The following is a 23,667-nucleotide window of genomic DNA, read 5'->3' on the forward strand; positions in this document are numbered from 1 at the left end:
GAAACAAAAAAAGAGCCCATTCTCATGAAACAGTCTAATATGCAAACGATGGAGCTCACAGTTTCATTATTTGTTCCCGTCAACCTCCTCCAAGCGTAGCTGACCCTCGGACCCTCGTTCCTCAGTCCACTCCAACCGGCGGTCTTCCAACTCTCTCCATTTGTGTCCTCTCTCTTCATCTCTCCCCGACAAAAGAGCGTGAAATCCCTGCTCCCAGACACACAAGAAAGAATAACTTCCCGCTCATTGGCTAACATACATTCTAAAGCCCCCATTATCTCTAGTCATAACCCAAACATTGCTGCTACAGAGAAACCATTACCTTAGCAGCGGAACATTACAGAGCCACCATTACATTAGCAGTGAAACCTTACAGTGTGTTACACATGTAATAAAATAATCATGCCCGACAGGCCCAATGCTATGTGAAGCTGTTCCCTTTTTTCTATAGTGACTCATTAACGAATCTATGGAGCTTCAGTTGATATTCGTCCAGTGTTCTAAGGAGAACATTTGATGTGACACAGAATACTGTGCAAAAGTCTTAAGCACATATATATGTAATATGTATATTTAGGCAGGTTGTCTAAGACTTTTGCACAGTACTGTATTTGTCAACATGGAGCAGAGAGTGAGTTTGTAAATCTGGAGGGAGCAAAGGATGTTGGGAATGGTGAGGGTGGAGCGCTGCAGGAAGGGTGAAGGACAATTGGTAGAGAAGGAGTGCTGGGGGTGGTGGGTGACACAGATGCAGACACACCTAGCCCTGAGGCAGCAAGCAAGGTGATCTGACTCCAAACAATTACTTTGTTGATCATTAGAGAATGTCTCATCCACTCCCTTCTGTCTCCCTTCCCCTTTCCCCAGCCACAAGTCCCTTCCCCCTGCCCCTTCCCACTCAGTCCACAGTAGAGACCCATATTGGAATCCGGTTTATCATCACTCAGGAGTCAGGAAATTTGTTTTTTCTCATAGCAGCAGTATAGTGCGATACATGAAATTACTGCAGTTCTGTGCAAAGGTCCTGGCTCCCTAGCTATGTATATGTGCGCCTAAGACTTTTGCACAGTACTATACGTGTATTTAACTAATTCTGCATAGTGTAAATTGTTTTAGCTAATTAGTTCAAATTGTAATATATAACTTTGTACGATTTGACAATTTCACTGTGTTGCTGATGTAGGCAACACTTACTTTAGGATTAGAGTCAATCTGACCTGGTGTTCGTGACCCTGTACGTACAATCCCCACCAACTCATTATCATTTTGCAACCCCACGGTTCCAAATGAGCTGGAGGCCTTGCTACGGTGGCCATTCCACAGGGAGTGTCATGAACAACAGCCAGGCGATGAATCTGGTGCACCCTCCCTCAGGCCAACTTTCTGAGCTTCTGGTGGTTGGACATGGAGTTTATCTTGCCCCTCAGTTCAGCACGATTGATTTGGTCTTCAATGCACACTATAGTCCACTGCAACATGCAAGCACAGAAGTCAGAAATGCACTAACCCATGCAGTGTCTGTACTACACGAGCTTTGACTGGCAAAAAAGAGATCATTGATCTGTCAGTCATGAGAAGAGGAAAGAAAGGAGATGTAATGTTAGGTTATAGCCAAATAAGATCACCTTCATCCCCAAAGATTTTACAAAGTTGTGTTTTGATCTGACCTAGAAAGCCAATTGGTATAAATTTTAGGTTAATATGTTTGAGATTCATCCATAACAAGACAGTTAAATCAGAAGCACCAATTTTAAAAAATGATCTAACAGGTGTGGTTGAAAAATGATCAAAGCTATTAATTACTTGAATTATTATAATAATTATTATATTATTTGAGGTACTTTTAGAAGAGAAAAATACATGAATTCAAAAATTGAAATAATTTTCTTGTTCAATGATATCTCAAAAGATGAAACAAGAATGTTGCAAAGAGCCGCCACTTTGAAAGGTTAATATCTCGATGATTTTGATGACCAAAGTGAGCGACAAAATGGAAGCACAGCGGAGGAATGGCATTGCAGAGGGACTGGGTGGCATGGGAGGCAAGAATCCCAGATTCAACAAAAATGAAAGGTGCACAAAAACATTAGAAAAGAGATGGTAAGATATCTTCTGACAGCAAATATAGAGGTTGAGAAGCAAAGGGACAATGATGTTTTGAGCAAGTGGAATTAAATAAGTCTGTGCATTTGGAACTGCACATTGGATCAGGTTAAATCAGTTAGTGTTTCTAAAGTTTCATGCCAGGAAACCTGTGTTCAGCCTACTACCCCTTTTCTCATTTCTTAAATTCTATTGGTTATGGAGCCTTGTGGCCATTCACCCCAATCGCAGATCCACCGCTGATGTTGCAGAATTGCTTGTCCAATTCCAGCAACTTGTAGGGGAATCTACATTCAGTAGCCACCTTATTAGGAACAGCAGAGGAACTCAGTGTGGCCTTCTGCTGCCGTAGTTCATCCACTTCAAGGCTTCAACATGTTCTGCATTCAGAGATGCTCTTCTGCACACCACTGTTGTAACACAAGGTTATATGAGTTACTATCTCTATCCTGTCAGCTTGAACTAGTCTGGCCTTTCTCCTCTGACCTCTCTCATTAACAAGGCATTTTTGTCCACAGAACTGCCACTCACTGGCTGTTTTTTTTTTTGTTTTATGCACCATTCTTTATAAAATCTGGAGACTTGTGTGTGAAAATCCCAGGTGCTCAGCAGTTTCTGAAATATTCAAGCCACCCTGTCTGGCACCAGCAATCATTCCACAATCAAAGCCACTTAGATCATATTGCTTCCCCATTCTGATGTTTGGGTGGAATAACAACTGAACCTCTTGCCCATTCTTTTATGCACCAAAACTTGCCACATGTCTGGCAGATTAGATATTTACACTAACAAGCAGGTGTATAGGTGTACCTAATAAAGTGGCCGAAGAGTGTATTTTGGAACAAAAGGGTCCAGGAAATATATTTAACTAATTAAGCACACATAGCAAAGACCCACTGCAACAAATTCTGTTTGAATATTTTACGTGATCATTCATTGGAGGTATACCTTTGCTAATCATGACAAGATGGTGATCATCGACAACGTTCTGTGGTCTGCAGGCAATAGTACTTAATATACTTTTAATTATACCTCTTTTGAATTACTGAAATCTGCGGCATGAAACTTCCCTCTAAGCAATTTAAACTAACAACGGTCTGCAGATCTCACACTCATCTGAAGGATTCGGCAGACCAGGCAGGTATGGGGACCTGAGGGCAAGATTGTTGTACCAATCAGAAATGAGAGAATGTCATTTTCTATGTTTGACCGAGGCATGGCTTTCTCCAAGCATGCCAGGTGCAGTGATCAGACCTGAAGGCTACTCGATTTACAGAATGGACCAAACTGCTGATTCAGAAAAGGCAACAGGAGGAGGTATGTGTTTCATTATAACTCTATGTGGTTATAACTCCGATGTGGCGGTTTTGTCAAGCTCACGTTTCCCCGATTCGGAACACCCAACAGTCAAATGCTGTCCATTCTATTTACCGAGGGAGTTCTCATCCATGATCCTGACCACAGTTTACTTACCACCAGCCACTGATTATAGTCTAGCACTGTGTGAAGCCTTCTCCAAACAAGAAGCAGTCCATCCTGATACATTTCAAATCCTAGTCAGAGACTTCAACCAGGCTCATTTGAAGAAATCTCTGCCCCATTACTGAAGCACCAGAGGTCCCAACACACTGAATCACTGTTATACTGAGATAAGGAATGCCTACCTCTTTGTGCTCAGACGGCATTTCGGTAAATTGGATCACTTGCTTGTCCTGCATAAGCAGAGGCTAAAAAGCAAAACTCCAGAGATAAGGACAACAAAGAGGTGGTCATGGGAGGCTGAGGAATGGCGACGGGTTTTGTTTCGAGTCAGTAGACTGGGCCATGTTCAAGGTCTCATCTGGGGATCTGAATGAATATACCATGGTTATAATGGACTTTATTAGTGTACTCACTAAATCAGAGTCTTCCTCAATCAGAAGCCCTAGATGAATCTTGAGATCCCAAATCTGCTGAGGGCCAGTTAACAGGCATTCAAGTCTGGTGACCAAGAAAGTTTCAGGAGGTCCAGATACAATCACCAGAAAGCCATCTCACAGGCAAAATGGCAAATCCGGACCAAACGTGAATCAATGAAGGATGTTCAATAGTTGTGGCAGGGCTTGAAAACTATCACCTCTTATAAAGTTAAACCAAGTGACATAGGAGACAGCAGGGCTTCGCTTCCAGATGAGCTCACTGCCTTCTGTGCACTCTTTAACCATCAAAACATGGAGAGCCATCAGAAACCCCCTCATCCCTCGATGATCCTATGACTTCAGTCTCTGAGGCTGACGTCCGAGCACCCTTCAGGAGTGTGAACCCACGAAAAGCATCTGGTCCAGAAGGGGTACTTGACCAAGTACTGAAGACCTGTGCTGATAAACTGGCTGGAGTGTTCACTGAGATCTTTAACCTCTTGCTTCAGCAGTGTTGTACCTGCCTGCTTCAAGCAGGCTTCAATTATATCAGTGCACAAGAACATGGTTACCTCCCTCAATGACTATTACCCAGTAGCACTTACATCCACAGTGATGAAGTGTTTTGAGAGGTTAGTGATGAAACATATCAACTCTTGCCTGAGAAACGACTTAGATCCACTCCAATTTGTCTACCTGCACAACAGGTCCACCTCAGAAGCCATCTCATGGACATTTCACTGAACCCTGGAGCATCTGGACAGCAAAGATGCATGTATCAGGATGCACTTTATCAGCTACAGCTCTGCATTCAATACCATCATCCCCTCAAAACTAATCAATAAGGTCCAAGACCTTAACCTCAATACCTGATTGTGTAATTGGATCTTGGATTTCTTCACTTGCAGACGCCAGTTCGTTCAGATTAGCAACAACATCTCCAGAATCTCCATCAGCACAGGTGTATCACAAGGCTGTGTGCTTAGTCCCCTGCTCTACTCACTTTACACCTATGATTATGTGGCTAAGGACAGCTTCAATGCCATATCCAAGTTTGTCGATGATACCACTGTCATGGACTGAATCAAAGGTGGTGATGAGTCAGCACTTAGGAGGGAGAATGAAAATCTGGCTGAACAGTGGCATCCTGTCCAGTGCAATGAGACAGATCAGATTAACGATCTTGTAGTCAGGGATCCTCTTGGAATTTTGCATACAGATGGAGGATGAAATAGTTAGATCTAAAACTAGTGTATTATGCTTGAACAAGGGAGACTACAACGGGATGAGGGAGGAGTTGGCCAATGTGGATTGGGAGCACAGACTATCTGGTAGGACAGTTGAGGAACAATGGAATACTTACAAAGAGATTTTTCACAGTGCTCAGCAAAAGTATACTCCAGTCAAAAGTAAGAACAGTAAGTGTGGGGAGAGCCAGCCTTGAGTAACTAAGGAAATAAAAGATAGTATCAAACTAAAAGCACATGTGTACAAAGTCACAAAGAGTAGTGGGAGACTGGAGGATTGGGAAAACTTTAAAAAGCAACAAAGAACAACTAAACAAGAAATAAGGAAAGGGCCGATGGAGTATGAAAGTAAATTAGCACAAAAAATAAAAGCAGAGAGCAAAAGTTTTTATAAATATATAAAGCGGAAGAGGGTGGCTAAAGTCAACATAGGTCCCTTAGAAGATGAGAAGGGGAAATTGATATTGGGTGATAAGGAAATGGCTGAGGCATTGAATGACTATTTTGTGTCAGTCTTCATGGTGGAGGACACGTCTAATATGCCAAAGAAGGATGGTATGGACGAGATGGGAAGTGAGGATCTCGATAAAATCACTGTCACTAAACAGATAGCGATGAGCAACCTAGAGGGCCTGAAGGTAGATAAGTCCCCTGGTTCTGATGGGATGCATCCCAGGGTGCTGAAGGAATTGGCGGAGGTTATAGTAGACGCGTTGATAATCATTTATCAAAACTCTCTCGACTCTGGGCAGGTCCCGGTGGATTGGAAGACAGCAAATGTCACACCACTTTTTTTAAAAGGATGTAGGCAAAAGACGGGCGACATTGGCAAGTTAGCTTAACATCAGTAGTCAGGAAAATGCTTGAAGCTGTCATTAAGGAAGAAATAACGAAACATTTAGAAAAGAGTGGTTCCATTAGACAGATGCAGCATGGATTCAGAAAGGGCAGGTCCTGTTTGACAAACTTACTGGAGTTTTTTGAGGAGATAATGAGTGCAGTGTATAGAGGAGAACAGGTGGATGTCATATACTTGGATTTCCAGAAGGTGTTCGATAAGTTGCTGCACAAGAGACTTATAAATAAGATACAAACGCATGGAGTCTGAGGAAGTGTATTGGCATGGATAGTGGATTTGTTAACCAATAGAAGGCAGAGAGTTGGTATAAATGGGTGTTTCTCCGGTTGGCAGTCAGTGGTGAGTGGGGTGCCGCAGGTGTTGGTGCTGGGCCTGCAGCTGTTTACCATTTACATTGATGATTTGGGAGAAGGGACTGAGTGTAGCGTAGCAAAATTTGCTGATAACACTAAACTGAGTGGAAAAGCAAATTGTACAGAGGATGTGGAGAGTCTGCAGAGGGATATACTGTAGATAGGTTAAGTGAGTGGGCAAGGGTCTGGCAGATGGAATACAACGTTGGTAAATGTGAAATCATCCACTTTGGAAGGAATAATAGAAGAGCAGATTATTATTTAAATGGTGAAAGATTGTAGCATGCTGTTGTGCAGAGGGACTTGGGAGTGCTTGTGAATGAATCACAAAAAGTTGGCTTGCAGATACAACAGGTTATTAAGAAGGCAAATGGAATGCTGGCCATTGCTAGAGGGATTGAATTCAAGAACAGGGAGGTCATGCTGCAACTATACAGGGTACTGGTGAGGCCGCTGCTGGAGTACAGTGTGCAGTTCTGGTCTCCATACTTGAGGAAGGATATACTGGCTTTGGAGGCAGTGCAGAGGAGGTTCACCAAGTTGATTCCAGAGATGAAGGGGTTAACCTATGAGGAGAGATTGAGTCGCCTGGGACTATACTCTCTGGAATTCAGAAGAATGAGAGGGGATCTTATAGAAACATATAAAATTTTGAAAGGGATAGATAAGAAAGAAATAGGAAAGTTGTTTCCATTGGTAGGTGAGACTAGAACTAGGGGACATTGCCTCAAGATTCAGGGAAGAAGATTTAGGATGGAGATGAGGAGAAACTGTTTTTCCCAGAGAGTGGTGAATCTGTGGAATTCTCTGCCCAGGGAAGCAGTTGAGGCTTCTTCACTGAATATATTTAAGATAGAGTTAGATAGATTTTTACATAGTAGGGGAATTAAGGGTTATGGGGAAAAGGCAGGGACCATCCCCATGTTTACGGACAGCTGAGTTTACGGACAGATCAGCCATGATCTTATAGAATGGCGGGGCAGGTTTAATGGGCCGCATGGCCTACTCCTGTTCCCATTTCTTATGTTCTTATAGGAGCAGAATTAGGCCACCTGGCATCACCATTTGATCATGGCGAATTATCATCCATCTCAATCCCATCTTCCTGTCTTCTCCCCATAATCTTTGACATCCTAACTAACCAAGAACCTACCAACCTCTGCTTTAAATATACCAAATTACTTGTCCTTCACAGCTGTCTGTGCCAATGAATTCCACAGATTCACCACCCTCAGCTAAAGGAACTCCTCCACATCTCTGTTCTAAAGGGATGCTAGGGGACAAAACCTATCAACTACCTGAAAAGCAGCTTGGATCTTTGATAACGGGGCATTCCCAGAAAATATGATAATAGTTTGCATTTTGATTTTCACAATTTCTCCAGCAAACAGGGAGGTTACTAACATAATGGCATTTCTGAGAGGGTGTAATAAAATATCTTATCAAGTTTTTCCATCCGAACTCCCTCCATTTCTGTGAACTGGTACACATTGATACATCCATATTATTGGCCATTCTTCCTCAGATATAATTATCCCTCCTTCCTTCTCACATTTTGTTTTAATGTATGAAGTTGAATGTGTTTTAAGATTTCACAAACCCTTATACACACTTGAAATGATTCTACTACCGTTATCTGAATTATATGTTTTTCTAAATAGCTCTATCAAACATGTTCTTGCCTTGGTTATATTTTTAACTGTCCTATTAACATATTGTCACATCTGTAAATACGAATAAAAGTCTTGTTTTTCTAATAAGTGTTTCTCTTTAAGCATTTCAAAACTGAACAGTGTTCCTTCTTTCATTATATTGCAAAGAACTGTTATTCTTTTAGCTGTCCAGTCCTTAAATCTAGCATTCAGTTTATTCGGCATAAAATCCGAGTCATATGCACACCATTTAAGAAATGCAATATCTCCCTCTAGTTTATATTCTTTTATAATAGTTTTCCGTATCTTAAGAGTCTATTTCACCCATGGGTTATTAGTAGTACTTATGTACCTTTGCAGGTTGTAATCATCCAAAATCGCCTGTAAGGGGATGGGAAGTATCCCCTCCTCAATGTTTTTCCATTGAGTGTCATATGATGGTTTGCACCAACATATCACAGCTCTCAACTGTGCTGCAAAATAATAATCTCTAAGAGAAGGTAGGCCCCATCCCCCCTTTTCCTTGGCTAATTGCAAATTTTTGAGATGAACTCTAGGCCTTTTACCTTGCCAAATATATCTTGATAACATTTTGTTCCATTCATTGAATTGATTTTGATTAATCTCTATTGGTAGGGTTTGAAAGAGATATAATAGTCTGGGCAGTACATTCATTTTAATAGATTCAATCCTTGAACTGAGACAATAAAAAGGAATTAGGTTCCATCTTGTTATATCTTCCTTAATTTTTTTATATATAGGCTGATAATTGCATTCTGATAATTTTGCCAAATCTTTTGGCATAATGATGCCCAAATATTTGAAAGACTCTGTGTGCCATACCCAGGGATATCTACTTTCGATTTCTCTTGGTGAGCTATAGTTATATGAAAGTAATTGGGTTTTATCTATGTTGATCTTGTGTCCTGATAATTGACCATATTGTTCAAAGGATTGCATCAATTTAGGTAAAGAGTATGTTGGTTGCCCTAGATAGATCAAAATGTCATCCGCGTAACAAGCCAATTTATGCTCTGTCCCTTTAATAGTAATTCTCCTGACATCTTAATTTTGTCTGATGTATTGAGCTAATGGTTCCAGATATAATGTGAAGAGTAGCAGTGACCATGCACAACCCTGTCTCGTGCCCCTTTCGAGGGTAAGACTATTTGATAAATATCCATTGATTTTAATCCTAGCAGCAGGATTGTCATATAGTGTCTGTATAGTTTTAATAATTGTGTCATGGAAACAAAATCTATGTAAAACTCTGTAAAGAAAATTCCAATTAACCAAATCAAATGCCTTTTCAGCATCTATGCTTATCACTATTGCTTCATTTTTTTTTGTAGATGATCTATAATGTGAAGTGTCCTTTGTATATTGTCTTGTGTTTGGTGTTGTTGTATAAAACCTGTCTGATCGTTTTGTATCAGTATGAGTAGAAACTCGTCTAATCATTTGGCCATGATGGAGGTAAATAATCTATAATCTATATTAAGAACGGATCTAAATGACCCACATTCCATTTTATCCTTGCTTTCTTATAGCTGAGATTATTGCTTCCTTCCAGCTGGGTGGCATTTGTGCCTTTTTTGAGCCCAGTTCAGTGAGGGAATTAATACAAGAATTAACTCATTTTTAAATTCTTTGTACCACTCTGCCATATACCCATTTGATCCTGGTGACTTGCTTAATTTAAGCCTACTAATTGCAGCTTTTAATTCAACTTCAGTTATGTCAGCAGTCATCGTTCTATTTTGTTCTTTACTTAAAGTGGGTAACTCTAGGGAATTCAGGAAGGTGTCAATTTGGGTTATGCTTCCCCCTGGAACTTTGGAATATAGAGTTTTGTAAAACACTTCAAAAGCTTCTTGAATTTCACTTAGCTTATTTTTTTGTATCAATTTTGTTCTTGGATCCCTAATTCTATGAATTGTATTTTCTGCTTTTTTTTTCCAGTTTCCATGCCAGTATTTTCATAGACTTAGAACCACTTTCATAATGTCTCTGTTTCAGAAACATTAAATTTTTCTTGATTTCTTGCATAGCCGAACTATTAATTTTATTCCTAATTTTTTTAAATTTCCTCTAATGTATCCTGTGCTAAATTCAATTTGTGTTTTTTTTCTTGTTCCTTCAGACTATTTTGTAATTCCTCTAATGTTTTATTCCTTATTTTTTTAAGGAAAAAAATGATGTTGAAAGACACGAAACACCCGATGATTCCAGGAACATCACTGATGATGTGTCCAGAAGCATCAGTAGATGTATGCACACAGCTTATATGAATATATCGCTATAATTTTCCCTCTTAAAACAGCCTTCAGAGTATCCCATAGAATGGAAGGTGAAACCTCTCCATTATCATTAAATTCTAAGTAAAGACAATTTCTTTTTTAATTTGTTCCTTAAAGTATGGATCATTGAGTAGACTTGAATTTAGTTTCCAAATAGTATTCTTTGGTTGGAGGTCAAAATCAACAGATAAATATATAGGTGCGTGGTCACTTACATCTATTGTCCCAATTCCACAGGTGTTTATTTTGTCTTTGTCTTTTCCAAATGTCATGAAATAGTCTATTCTTGTATATACAGAATGTGGAGCAGAATAATGAGTGTAATCCCTTCTGTCAGGGAAAAGGTCCCTCCATATATCAATTAAACCAACATCCTCAAAAAGTGTATTAACTTTCTTATGTAAGGATTTTGTTTCATAGGTTTTTCTATTGGAAGAGTCTAACTTTGGTTGTAATTGTAAATTTAAGTCTCCCCCACATATCAGGAGACCTTCTGTTTCCATTACCATAATATTAGTAATTTTCTGAAAGAATCTAATATCACTTCCTGGGGGTGTGTATATATTCCATAGAGTAACTGAATTTCTGTCTATATTCACCTTTACCAGAATATATCTGCCCTCCTTATCTCCCATTTCAAATACTTTTTTAAAATTTAGCTTGCTTGAGATAAGAATAGCAACTCCTCTCCTATGTCCTGATTTATATGAGGAGAAAAACAGATTAGTGAAGCCCATTCTCTTTAGTTTTCTATGCTCATTATCACTTAAGTGAGTTTCCTGTAAATATACTATGTGGGCTTGTTCTTTTTTCATTTTGGATAGAATTTTACTGCATTTGATTGGATTTAACAGCCCACTGACATTGAAAGAAATGAATTTTACTTTGTCCTTAGCCATGTGTATTTATCTGTCAATATATCATTGAAGTTAGCAGAATAAAACTTAATTGATCTACTCCCTGAACAAATAAGAACCAAGAAACGCAAATAATTAAAAAAAAGGCAACGAAGGTGTGATTCCAAGGCTGCGGTCTCAAGTAGATGACTCTGGGTTGAGCTAGAGGAAACATCTAGCTGTGGGGGATAGCCCCTCCCACCTGTGAGTTGAGGGCCCCCAGTGCAGTGCCCATAAATGTAAGTGAACAAATCTATGTCTATTACACAGAAAAGATTTCCTGTGTATTCCTCCCATATATATATAAAATATTCTCATTTAAGTGGGGAAAAGGAGTGAATGAATGAATAAAAAAGAATAATTGAGTAATATAAAATCTACATTATAATAAGTATTTCTTCAGATAGGTATAGCACCGTCTATTTTTGCTTCCGTTTAGCTTATCAGCATTTTTAAATTTAGCCAAACCTTATGGCTCTTCTGGAGGGGGTGAGGGCTGTCTTTGGAAAACTCACAGTCTCTTCCTGATATACTTCTCTCACCCTCCTCCCGTCCCCTGCTTTCTTCATTCTCTCACTATTTCCCAAGCAGAGCGGGATAACTGTTCAGCCAGACTTTCCCTCGGTTTGATCATGCTGACGGGCAACCCTCTGGCCTTCATGTCTGTAGTTGCCTCTTCCACTGTCTGATACAGTGGGATCCCATCTTCATAAAACACTTGCAGTTTAGCAGGGTACAGAGTTTGGAATCTAATCTTCCCTTGCTTTAATATTTCCTTTACTTCAGAGGATTCTTTACTTTACTGCAGGACCGCTGGGGGTGGGGGTGGGTTGTAATCATGATCGAAATGTATTAATTTCCCGTCCAAAAACACCCTCTTCTTTCCCCAGGCCCTTCGAAGGAACCTAATTACTATTGAGCGTGGCTTATCTTCTCTGTCTCCAGTATGCTTCAGGACAAGCGCACGATGCGCCCTCAATCTCAAGCTCCATAGTCAAAGGAATCTCTAGAATCCCTAGACTTTGTACGAAAGTCTGCAGCAACTTTCATACGAACTCCATCATAGACAAACCCTCTGCTCCTTCAGGAACATTTCATATCCTGATATTTTTCTGCCATGATCTTCCCTCCTGGTCAAGTAGTTTACTTTCTTGTTGATCTAATATTTTTATCGTCCTACTTAGTATCTGTTCCACGTTTTGCACGTGATCTTCCACCTTCTCAATTCGTGTCTCTGCCACCGCTATTTTTTGATTGAAATTGGCAAGCTCTGAATCGATATCGTTTAGTTGCTGTTTTATATCTTTTTGGAATCCCCGTATCTCTTCCAGAATTTTTATCATATTTGCTGCTTTGCCTGAACAAAGCCTATCGTCAGCCTCACTACCACGCGTTCAGGTAGGAGAGCTGTTTGCTGCACCCCTCTCGTCCACAGGCTCCACAGTGAAGCTTTTTTCATCTCCATTCTTTTTCACCATTCTTGCCCCCCTTATCAATTCAGATATTTTCAAAAGATCTCATATTTGATGGATGAACGGGGCAAAATATGCATTTTTCCAGAGGAGCTATTGACTTAAGCTGCCATTCTGGATGATGATGTCACCAGAACCCACACCCTCTTTCTTAATATTTACATGCTCAAGCTTTTCAATCTGCTGCAAGTCTTCACTACAATCACCAAGATCCTTTTCCATAGTGAATACTGAAGCAAAGTATTCATTAAGTACCTCTGTTATTTCCTCCAGTTCCATATACATTTTCCCACTGTCACATTTGATAGGCCCTATTCTTTCACGTCTTATCCTCCTGCTCTTCACATACTTATAGAATGGCTTGGCGATTTTCCTTAATCCTGCCCTCCAAGGCCTTCTCATGGCCCCTTCTGACTCTCCTAATTTCATTCTTAAGCTCGTTCCTGTTAGCCTTATAATCTTCTAGATCTCTAACATTACCTAGCTCTCTGAACCTTTTGTAAGCTTTTCTTCTTGACTAGATTTATTACAGCCTTTGTACACCACGGTTCCTGATACAGTATTCTGAGATATCAAACTTTGCTATGAAATAAAGCATCAAGAAGCCATTCACTCGCAGCCTTCTTGTTAAGTGAGTGGGCCAAGGTCTGGCAGATGGAATACAACATTGGTAAATGTGAGATCATCCACTTTGGAAGGAATAATAGAAGAGCAGATTATTATTTAGATGGTGAAAGATGGCAGCATGCTGTTGTGCAGAGGGACTTGGGAGTGCTTGTTCATGAATCGCAAAAAGTTGGCTTGCAGGGACAACAAGTTATTAAGAAGGCAAATGGAATGTTGGCCTTTATTGGTAGAGGGATTGAATTCAAGAGCAGGGAGGTCATGCTGCAACTATACAGGGTACTGGTGAGGCCACACCTGGAGTACTGTGTGCAGTTCTGGTCTCCATACGAGGAAGGATATACTGGCTTTGGAGGCAGTGCAGAGGAGGTTCACCAGGTTGATTCCAGAGATGAGGGGGTTAACCTATGAGGAGAGATTGAGTCGCCTGGGACTATACTCTCTGGCATTCAGAAGAATGAGAGGGGATCTTATAGAAACATACAAAATTTTGAAAGGGATAGATAAGAAAGAAATAGGAAAGTTGTTTCCATTGGTAGGTGAGACTAGAACTAGGGGACATTGCCTCAAGATTCAGGGGAGAAGATTTGGAACGGAGATGAGGAGAAACTGTTTTTCCCAGAGAGTGGTGAATCTGTGGAATTCTCTGCCCAGGGAAGCAGTTGAGGCTTCTTCACTGAAGATAGATTTAGATAGATTTTTACATAGTAGAGGAATTAAGGGTTATGGGGAAAAGGCAGGGAGATGGAGCTGAGTTTATGGACAGATCAGCTATGACCTTATTGAATAGCGGGGAAGGCTCGATGGGCCAGATGGCCTACTCCTGCTCCTATTTCTTATGTTCTTGTAACATCAACCTTTTACTCAATGTCAACAAGACCAAGGAGCTGACTATTGACTTCAAGAGAAGGAAACCAGAGGTCGATGAACCAGTCCTCATCGAAGGATCAGAGGCGGAGAGGGATAGCAACTTTAAATTCCTAGTGTTAGTATTTCAGAGGACCAGTCCTTGGCCCAGTACGTAATTGCAATTACAAAGAAACCACAGCAGCATCTCTACTTCCTTAGAAGATTGAGGAGATTCGGCATGACATCAAAAACTTTGACAAACTTCTACAGAGGTGCAGTGGAGAGTATATTGTCTGGCTCCATTGCAGCCTGGTATAGAAACACCAGCGTCCTTTAATGGAAAATCCTACAAAAAGTAGCGGATATGGCCTAGTCCATCATGGGAAAAGCCCTCCCAACCATTGAACACATCTACATGAAACACTGTCACAAAAAAGCAGCATCCATCATTAGGGAGTCCCACCACCCAGGACATGCTCTCTTCTCACAGTTGCCATCAGGAAGAAGGTACAGGATCCTCAGGACTCACACCACCAGGTTCAGGAACAATAATTACCTCTCAAAATCAGGCTCTTGAACCAAAGGAGATAATTTCACTTGTTCCATCACAACCAGTGGACTCACTTTAAGGGACTCTTCATCTCATGTTCTCGATGTTTATTTATATTTCCGCTATTTGTTGTCTTTGGCACTCTGGTTGAACACACCAGCTGGGCAGTGTTTCATTGATTCTGTTGTAGGCTCTTACTCTCTCAATTTATTGAGTATGCCCACAAGAAAATCTGAGGCAAGAATCTCAGGGCTGTATATAATGACATATATGTACTTCGATAGTAGATTTACTTTGAACTTTTAATCTCTCCACCATGATTGAAAATATCTGTCTGATTGCTAAGATACTAGGAACACCAACGCATATCTTCTTCATTTATTAATACCTTCAATTTACATATGCTTTAGTTTTTTATCACAATCTGATTCAACAATGTTAACTTCCTATTTAACACAAATTAAGACAGATTTGTTCCTAACAAAGATCAATTGTGAGATATCCTATTTGTTACAATGATAAATGATTATTTTGATATCGTGAGTTACTACTCTTCATAAGCTACTTGGGTAGGAATTTCATCAGTACTAGTTTGTATAAATGTACACACTCTTGGTTGACAGAGCTTTAAACAAGTCCAACAAGGCAACTCCATATGATTAAAATCATATTAAGAAATATAAAGAACATGTGAACATTTGTGTAACAATTAGGAAATACCTTGGTACTGATATAGATAAAAACATTAATAACAAATGTTTGATATCATCATTTCCTATAAGAGGTCTTTGAAAATGTTAAAAGGGAAATTGCAGAAGCACTAATCAGGAACAGTTGTACAGTGGTTAAGATCTGGACTAAATAGTTTGAAGGACATCTAGGTGAATAAGAAATTTAAATTTCCAATTAAAATAAACATTTGGATCAGTCATTTTGACCATATTACCTTAAAAACCCAGAGGGACATAAGAGATTGCAGGTGCTTCACCCACTGAGTTTCTCCAATTGACATTTTCCAAAAGGACTGCTTTGATTCAGAAAATATGGATCAGCTTCTTAACAAGAATCAAGTATATATATTGCATACTTGCTAAAAATGCCCATATGACAAGATCAAATAAAAAATATATAAAACAAAGAAGAACAATGAATATAGAACAGTACAGGCTCTATGCCAACCTATCTTAACCTACTCCATGATCAATCTAAACCTTCCCTCCCTACGTAGCACATAACCCTCCATTTTGTTTATTCCTGTCTGCCTAAGAGTCTAGTAAACGTCCCTAATGTATCTGCCTCTACCACCACCTTGGCAATGCATTCTAGGCACCCACCGCTCTGCAAAAATCTACCTTGGACATCTCCCCTAAACTTTCCTCCATTCACCTTAAACAGATATCCTTTGGTGTTGGTCACAGGCGTCCTGGAAAAAGGTATGAGCACTCTATCTATGCCTCTCATAACTATGTAACCTCAACACCTTTATCAAATCACCTCTCATCCTCCTTTGTTCCAGAGAGATAAACTCTATCTCATTGCTCAACCTTTCCTCATAAGACTTGTTCTCTAATAAAGCTAGCATCCTGGTAAATCTCCTCTGCTCCCCTTCTAAAGCCTCCAATCCTTCCTATAATGAGGTGACCAGAAATGAACACAACATTCTGTGTGGTTTAACCAGAGTTTTAAAGAGCTGTAACATTACCTCATGGCTCATAAATTTAATCCCCTGACCAACAAAGGCCAGCACACCATACACCTTCTTAACTGCCCCATCAACTGGTGTGGCAACTTGAGGGATTCAAGGATGTGGACTCTAAGATCCCTCTGTTCCTCCACACTGCTAAGGAGTCTGCCGTTAACCTTCTACCCTGCCTTCAAGTTCAATCTTCCAAAGTGTATCAGTTCATACTTTCCTGGAATGATCTTCATCTGCCACTTCTCTGCCCAACTCTGCATCCTGTCTACATTCCATGGTAAGTTAAGGCAATCACCACACTGCTAATCTTTGTGCCATCTGCAAACTTAATCACCAACCCCTCCATTTCCTCATCCAAGTCATTTATAAAAATCACAAAGAGCAGGGGTCCCAGAACAGATCCTTACAGAACACGAGTAGTCACCATCATCCTGGCAGTATACATCAGCTGCCATCCCCTGCCTTCTGTGGGCAAGCTAATGGTGAATTCACACAGCTAATTTTCCGTGCATCAGCATCTGGTACAGGAACTGCAAGGATACTGACTGCAAGTCCCAACAAAGCATTGCGAGGACTGCTGAGAGGATCATTGGGGTCTATGAAGCGCCAGTAGCATTGTACTGTTTACTGAGTTATATATACAGTGCTGCACACTTTAGTCGGAAGAATGTTGCCTCATTTGGTGGTACACATTTGTGCGGTTAAATGACAATAAACTTGAACTTGATGGATCCCATGACTTATGACTTTCTGGATGAGCCTCCCACAGGGAACCATGTCAAATGCCTTACTAAAATCCACCACTCCACCTTCATCAATTTGTTTTGTCACCTCTTCAAAAAGGGTAATTAGCTTCATGAGGCATGACCTCCCCCTCACAAAACCATACTGATAATCAAAACCAAACTTAATCAGACTATAATTTTCCCAAAGGTCATAAATCCTGTCTTTAAGAATCTTCTCTTTAAGTTTGCCCACCACTAATGTAAGACTCACTGATCTATAATTCCCAGGATTATCCCTATTTCCTTTTTTGAACAACAGAACATTTGTCAACTTCCAATTCCAAGGAGGACAGAAATCTCTTCCCTCACTTCCCATAGTAACCTGGAGTTTATCCTGTCTAGCCTCAGGGACTTCTCTATCCTAATGTTTTCCAGAAGCTCCAACACTGCTTCTTCCTTAATCTTGATAATAGCCTGTTGTACCCTTACATTTGTCAAAGTCCCTCTCTTTGGTGAATATTGAAGTAAAGCATTCATTAAGCCATCCGCTACCTCCTCTGCTTCCAGGCACATGCTTCCTCCTTTATCCCAGATTGGCCCTACCCTCATTCTAGTCATATTCCTGTTCTTTATGTAACCCCCTGGGTCGCCTCAGGCTCGCTCAGCTCATTCTCGTCTAGGGGGAGCAGCCTTCGGCCCCGCCAAACTGGGTAATCAGCTGGTGTGGATGCTGTGTGATGTCCCCGCCTCGCCCAAAAACAGACAGTACACCATATGCGATTAAATGAGTACAATTTATAAAGGTTACTATAACTAAGTGATTAATAACGATACAGTATATATGAAGGAAAAACAATAAAGAAAAGGCGCCAAACTTATCAAAGTCCAAACCACTTAGTGCACAACCGTTGGAGCTCAATTACTGAAGTCTTCTGGCCACCATTCGATCCCCTCCGAACTCCTCGACTCGCAGCTTAGGACCACCCGAAGTGGTCAACCAAGCACATCTAGCTTTATCTCCTCTCCTCGGAGTACCTCCTGGCCTTGGACCCCCGCTCGGGGTCCGTTCCTCGTCCAGCTTACAGCATCGCGTCCTCTCTCTCTCAACCCCTCGCGCCGATCTCCCCAAAAGCCCACCAACAATAGCTTATAGACTCAGAAGAAAGAACAACATTACTCCCAATTGGTTTACAAAGGAATACAATTCTCGTTATCAGTAAATTTTAACCCAAACAAGCTTCCAGCACTCTCTCGCAACAAAGAAGCATTCCTGCTTTTAACAAAACAAAGAAGCCATTTTGATTACATACACAGTAACAAAGAAAAAAGAAGAAACCCCCTTTACATTTACATAGGTATAGAATACCTTTGGGTTTCCTTAATCCTACTTGCCAAGGCTTTCTCATGTCCATGTCTAGCATTCTTCAATCCCTTCTTTAGCTCCTTCCTGGCTACTTTATAATTCTCAGGTGCCCTGCCTGATTTTTACTTATTAAACTTTAATATGCCTCCCTTTTTCTCTTGACTAAATGTTCCACCTTTCTTGGCAACCATGGTTCCTTTACCCTACCACCCTTTCTATGTCTCACTGGGACTACTTTATCCAAAACCCCATGTAAGTGCTCCCAAAACAACCTCCACATTTCTGCTGTACATTTCCCTAAGTTTACCTGCTCCCAAATGATTCCCCAAGTTCCTGCCTAATAGCATCATGATTAGACATCCTCAAATTAAATACTTTCCCACATTGTTTGTTCCTGTTCTTGTCCATGACCATGCTAACGGCCAGAGAATTGTGGTCACTATCTCTGAAATGCTTGTGCACTGAGAGGCCTATCACCTCACCAGGTTAATTGCCAAATACTAGATCCAGTTTGGCCTCTCCTCTAGTTGGTCTTCCACATTTTGTACCAAGAATTCTTCCTGGACACACCGAAGAAATTCAATCCCATCCAACATGTTTGCTGTAAGGAGGTGTCAATTAATATTAGGGAAGTTAAAGTACCCATGACAAACAGCCCAGTTATTTTATCATCTTTTCAAAATCTGCCTATTTATCTGTTCTTTGGTGTCCTGTTAATGGAGGGCCTACAGAATACTCCCAATTGAGTGACTGCTCCCCACCTGTTTCTGACTTCCAGCCAGACCCTCTCTGTCTACAATGTCCTCTCTTTCTGCAGTTGTGATATTATCTCTGATTTACCTCCCTCCCTATCGCTTTTGAAACATCCAAAACTCAGAATATTAAGCAGCCAACCCTACATTTGCAACAGCCAAGTCTCTGTAATGGCCACAACATCGTAATTCCAGGTACTGATCTAAGCTCTAAGTTCATGACCCTTAGTCTCAATGCTTCTTGCATTAAAGAACAGATTTCAACCAATCCAAGTGGCTGCATTTAGGCCCTGTCCATTGTTAATTATTCCGCGTAGTTGTTCTGCAGAATACTTGAAATACTCAGCTAACATCTTTCCACAGATTTCCAACAGATTCAGTTTTTGATTTTTAAACAAGTCGTGTTATAGAAATGGTAATGGGCACCATGATTTCTCTGTTTGACATGAAAAATAGATCGGTATCTGTTTAAGTGGCTCTTCTATGGGCATGAGATCAATTTTTCTCAGGTTTTATGAGTCACTTAGGACATTCTCTACACATATTATTATATTTAAATGTAAATTAATCCACTTCACTGTTGGAATCATGGTGTTCTTCACCTCTCAGTATCTACCCTTGTTTTCATATGATAGCTGGAAAATTGATTGGAAGTTTCAGAAGGTAATTATGAAAATATATAGCCACAAAATGCTTATTCATAATGGAGAAAGGTTACATCTGTGGTAACCTTTATTATTATTGACTTCAGGGCGAGGAAACAGGAGGTCCATGAACCAGTCCTCATTGGAGATCAGAGGTGGAGAGGGTCAGCAACTTTACATTCCTTGGTGTTATCATTTCAGGGGATCTGTCCTGGGTCCAGCACGTAAGCACCATTACGAAGAAACCCTTAACATTCCCCCAACAGTTCTACTTTCTTAGAAGTTTGTGAAGATTCAGCATGTTATCTTTGGTGGAGAGTATATTGACTGGTTGCATCATGGTCTTGTATGGAAATACCAATGCCTTTGAACAGAAAAGTCTACAAAAATTAGTGGATATATCCCAGTCAATCACAGGTCAAGCCCTCCCCACCAATGAGCTCATCTATATGAAACGCTGTCGCTGTAAAGCTGCATCCATCATCATGGATTCCTACCACCCAGGTCGTGCTCTCGTCTCACTGCTGCCATCAGGAAGAAGGTGAAGGAACATCAGTTCTCACACCATCAGGTTCAGAACAGTTATTAACCCTCAACCATCAGGCTCTTGAACCAGAGGGGATAACTTCGCCTGCCCCTTCACTGAACTGTTCCTACAGACTCACTTTCAATGACGCCTCATCTCTTGTTCTCGAAATTTGTTGCGTTTTTATTTATTATTGCAATTTCATTTTTAAAATTTTTGTATTTGCACAGTTTGTTGTCTTTTGCACACTGGTTATCTGTCCCATTGGGTGCAGTCTTTTATTGACTCTATTGTGTTTCGTGTATCTAATGTGAATACCTCCATGGGTAGTATATGATGATATATATGTACTTAGACAATAAACTGGCTTTGAAATTGGAATATTCCCTGAACATTTCCATCAGTAGGGTAGCACAAGCATTCAAGCTCCAGGGGGAGACAATGAGTTGAAGTTACTGGGAGAGAGAGAGACTATGTCAGATGGACATCTGGTTTCCAGGTTTGGGAAGGAAGTTGTTATTATCGATGGTAATAAAAATGTTTCTTTACCTTTAGGGGGAAAACTGGTACTCCTTTGCTTCCATCTGAGAGCTTATTTCCTTTCATCCCAAGAGAGCAATTTATTTTGAATTGTAGAACAAGTTTATTTAGGTGGGATCAAAGGAAAGGACATTCAGATTATTAAGTCTGTGTTAGCACAATAGATGGAAATTACACAACCTTTTTTTTTTCAGGAAAAGCTCTGCAAAGTTCCTCCTAATCCCATGGGTACCTGAGTAAAACACGCTTCTTACTTACTACTAATATTATTCATATTTCCTGAATTGTTTTCCCACACATAACTCCCATATTTGTTTTTTATTTCTCCTTACTGTATATATTCCATTTTAAAATAATAATCAATTTGGGTTTCCACATGATGCGTATTTTCAGATATTGTGGTGAGCCGCAAAGAACTGCTGAGATTCCAGCCACTTATCACCTATCTCACAAGACGGAATTGAGGAAGACAAATGCAATATGAGCATCCATTTCGAGAAGATAGAATACACAGTACCTATAACAAGTATTCACCCCCCCTCCAGTAAGTTTTCATGTTTTACAACATTGAATCACAGTGGATTTAATTTGGCTTTTTTGATACTGATCAACAGAAAAAGACCTTTGTTGTCAAAGTGAAAACACATCTCTACAAAGTGATCAAAATTAATTACAAATACAAAACACAAATAATTGATTGCAGAAGTATTCAGCCTCTTCAAGTCAGTATTTAGTAAATGTACCTTTAACAACAATTACTTGCACTAATGGCACTTTGTGCATTACTGTGATATTCTGGTGCTGCTGCAACTTATTTTCTGCTACTGATCTATTTAATACTGTTTTTCTATTACTGTCTTGTTTTTATCTACCACTTTATTTAATTGCCTGAGAGGAAGCCAAACAGAGTTTCATTGTATCTATGTATAATGACAATAAAGATCATTCAATTCAATTCAATTACAGCCTTGAGCCTTTGTGGATAGGTCACTATCAGCTTTGCACATCTGGACACAGCAATTTTTCCCCGTCCTTCTTTACAAAACTGCTCAAGTTCTGTCTGATGGTATGGGGATTGTGAGTGAACAGCCCCTTTTCAAGCCCAGTCACAAATTCTCAATTGATTTGAGGTCTGGACTCTGATTAGGCCATTCCGGGACAATGTCTTTGTTCTTTTTAAGCCATTCCTGTGTAGCTTTGGCTTTATGCTTGAGGTCATTGTCTTGCTGAAAAACAAAACTTCTCCCAAGTCACAGTTCTCTTGTAGACTGCATCAGGTTTTCCTCCAGGATCTCCCTGTATTTTGCTGCATTCATTTTACCCTCTACCTTCACAAGCCTTCCAGGGCCTGCTGCAGTGAAGCATCCTCACAGCATGATGCAGCCACTACCATGCTTCATGGTAAGGATGGTGTGTTTTTGATGATGTGCAGTGTTTAATCTGATGGCCAAAAAGCTCAATTTTGGTAACATCAGACCACAGAACCTTCATCCAGCTGATTTCAGAGTCTCTCACGTGCCTCTGGCAACTCTGAGATTTCATGTGAGTTTTTTTTCAGTGGCTTTCTCTTTGTGACTCTCCCATAAAGCTTTGCTTGATGAAACACCCAGATGACAGTTGTTGTATGCACAATCTCTCCCATCTCAGCCACTCCTCTGGAGTAGTCATAAGTTTCTTGGTGGCCTCCCTCACTAGTCCCCTTCTTGCACAGTCACTCAGTTTTTAAGGACTGTCTGCTCTAAGCAGCTTTATAGCTGTGCCATATTCTTTCCATTTCTTGATGATTAACTTAACTGTACTCCAAAGGATATTCAGTGACTTGGAAATTTTCTTGTATCCATCTTCTGACTTGTGCTTTTCATAACCTTTCATGGAGTTGCTTGAAGTGTTCTTTTGTCTTCATGGTGTACTTTTTGCCAGGATACTAACCCACCAGCAGTTGGACCTTCCAGATATAGGTGTATTTTTGCTACAATTGATTGAAACACCTTGACTGTACACAGGTCTTTAAAAACAGATCTCCATTTAACTAATTATGTGACAACTGGCTGCACCAGTGATGATTTGGTGTGTCATATTAAAAGGGATGAATACTTATGCAATCAATTATTTTGTGTTTATATTTGTAATTAATTTAGATCACATTGTAGAGGTTTTTTTGGTCAAAAAAGCCAAATTAAATCCATTGTGATTCAATGTTGTAAAACAATAAAACTTGAAAACTTCCAAGGAGGTTGAATACTTTTTATAGACACTGTAAAGCAAGCATGTAATGTTGAGGCTTTATAAAGCACTGGTGAGGCATTACTTGTAGTACTGTGAGCAGTTTTAGGCCTCTAATCTAAGAAAAGATGTGTTGACATTGGACATTGAGCGCTTCATAAGTGAAACTATTTTGCCTGTCTCAACCCCTTTTCTGGCAACTCTTTCCATACACACGTTGCCCCTCAGGTTCGTATTAAGTATCTCCCCTCTCCTTTAGCTTTGGTCTTGCCTCCCCTGAGTAAAAGACTGTTACCATCTGCCTTATCTATTCCTCTCATAGATTTAAACATTTCAATAAGGCCACCCTCGTTCTTCCATGTTCCAAGGAATAAAGACCTAGACTAGTTAACCTC

The 23,667-nt window shown here is 40.2% G+C and overlaps 1 long non-coding RNA gene across 1 annotated transcript in view; it reads right to left on the bottom strand.

Annotated features, from left to right (window-relative positions):
* Positions 1-23,667, bottom strand: part of LOC140714706 (uncharacterized) — a 66,885-nt gene that overhangs the window by 27,928 nt on the left and 15,290 nt on the right. Inside the window, exon 2 of the long non-coding RNA XR_012095977.1 lies at positions 60-207. This is a non-coding gene — a long non-coding RNA (uncharacterized lncRNA). The remainder of the gene's footprint in view (positions 1-59; positions 208-23,667) is intronic.

The sequence above is a fragment of the Hemitrygon akajei genome, chromosome 2 (genome assembly GCF_048418815.1).
Source record: "Hemitrygon akajei chromosome 2, sHemAka1.3, whole genome shotgun sequence".
NCBI classification, from domain to species: Eukaryota; Metazoa; Chordata; class Chondrichthyes; order Myliobatiformes; family Dasyatidae; genus Hemitrygon; species Hemitrygon akajei.